This window comes from Hylobates moloch, unplaced genomic scaffold (assembly GCF_009828535.3).
Source record: "Hylobates moloch isolate HMO894 unplaced genomic scaffold, HMol_V3 SCAFFOLD_19, whole genome shotgun sequence".
In the NCBI taxonomy this organism is placed as follows: domain Eukaryota; kingdom Metazoa; phylum Chordata; class Mammalia; order Primates; family Hylobatidae; genus Hylobates; species Hylobates moloch.
Window position 1 is genome coordinate 71,939,907 of NW_026652294.1, and position 2,319 is coordinate 71,942,225.

Below are 2,319 nucleotides of genomic sequence, written 5' to 3' on the forward strand. Positions count from 1 at the left end.
CAAATATTATTACTATTATTTTTTTGAGTTGGAGTTTTGCTCTTGTTGCCCAGGCTGGACTGCAGTGGCATGATCTAGGCTCACTGCAACCTCTGCCTCCCAGGTTCCAGAGATTTTGCTGCCCCAGCCTCCCGAGTAGCTGGGACTACAGGTGCATGCCACGACGCCCAGCTGATTTTTGTATTTTTAGTAGAGACAGAGTTTCACCATGTTGGCCAGGCTAGTCTCAACCTCCTGACCTCAGGGGGTCTGCCTGTCTCAGCCTCCCAAAATGTTGGGATTACAGGCGTGAGCCACCGCACCCGGCATGAAAGTGATCTTTGGAAACTGACTGAGTCTGTTCCTCTTCTTGTGAGCTGCTGTTCTGTTTTTTTTTTTTTTTTTTTTTTTGAGACAGAGTCTTGCTCTGTCACCCAGCCGGAGTGCAGTGGCATGATCTTTGCTCACTGCAGCCTCTGCCTCCACTTGGGAGCTCCTTATTGTTCCTCAGCGCTGACAGGGAGAAATCCTAGGCCAGGCCCAGTTCTTTTCCAACCCTGCTTCTGCCCTGGGAAAACCACTGCCTAGAACTGGAGAATCCTAATCCTCCGATGTCCACTGGTTCAGAGACCATGGAGCCTGAGAATTCTGACTGGATGTTGAGGAGCTTGAATGTCACGATGGATTAGCCCACTCAGATTGCAGGTGAGATCTCAGTCCCCAGGGCTGAGGTGGAGACGTAGCTTTGGAAATGACTGACCTGGTTCTGGTCCCAAATGTCTCTTACTTCATCCCTGACCCTCACCAGACTCTGAGGTTAATCCACTAATCTGGTCTCCAAACAGGGGAAATACTTAGGCATCTTGTTTTCCTGCTTAGTACAGGGTAGGGGTGGCAATGGGATCTTGTTCCCTGGTTCCAAGAACCGGGATTTTGCCTGGAATGAGGCTCCTGCCTTTTACCTCAGTTTACTAAAATGGACACTCTATCATTCAGTGATCCCCCACCCAAATGATCTGCATCTCTGAGTGTTCCTCACTCCAGTGTCTCTAAGTCTCACCACCGGTTTCTCAAGTGTCTGGACCTTTCTTTGGAGTTACTGCTTGCTAGAACCTCTGCCTAGAACAGCTTACAAGACAGAAAAAAAGATCACTTGACACCAAGGTCGGGCTGCCTGTTGTGAAAGATGTTCTCCCCACCCCACAGTGGATGTCACTAACAGCCAAACCTCCCAGATTTCAACCTCCTGAAGGACCCCCACCCACACCGTTATGCAACCCTGTGAATTATAAGCTAGCCCTATGGCCCTCCCCAACTCACAGGCTCTCCAGGCCCCTCTGTGAGAGGCCCTACTCTCACCACCATCAGCTAGTCCCAGCCTAACAGAGGTGCCTCCATCATGTGTGTGCAAAGGTACCAAAATATGCCATCCCAAAATATGCTTCTTTGGCATGTGGATTATTTTAAGCTAAAGGCCACTGAAAACCACCAGATGCAAGAAAAGTTCTAAAAGCAGGGCACAAGTTTTCCTCTTGAAAAGGAAATTTACATTTATAAAGTATCATTGTAAAAGTTGCCTCCCTCTTCCTATAAGGAAGAGGAAGAGGCCAGGCACGGTGGCTCGTGCTTGTAATCCCAGCACTTTGGGAGGCCGAGGTGGGCGTATCACCTGAGGTCAGGAGTTCGAGACTAGCCTGACCAACATGGAGAAGCCCCATCTCTACTAAAAATACAAAATTAGCTGGGCATGGTGGCACATGTCTGTAATCCCAGCTACTCGAGAGGCTGAGGCAGGAGAATCGCTTGAAACTGGGACGCCGAGGTTGTGGTGAGCAGAGATAGCGCCATTGCACTCCAGTCTGGGCCACAAGAGTGAAACACCCTCTAAAAAAAAAAAGGAAGAGGAAGACTTTTTTTTTTTTTTTTTTTTTTTGAGACAGAGTCTCGCTCTGTCACCCAGGCTGGAGTGCAGTGGCACGATCTCGGCTCACTGCAAGCTCCACCTCCCAGGTTCACGCCATTCTCCTGCCTCAGGCTCCTGAGTAGCTGGGACTACAGGCGCCCACCATCACACCCGGCTAATTTTTTGTATTTTAGTAGAGACGGGGTTTCAGTGTGTTAGCCAGGATGGTCTCAATCTCCTGACCTCATGATCTGCCCGCCTCGGCCTCCCAAAGTGCTGGGATTACAGGTGTGAGCCACCGCACCTAGCCAGAGGAAGACTCTTAACAAATCTTGTCCATTGGAAAGGCACTGACTCAAATCTGCAGAACAAATCTTACTAAACAAGCATTGTTTACTATACTTTCACTGGTCATCACCCCACTACTTGCCTCCCCA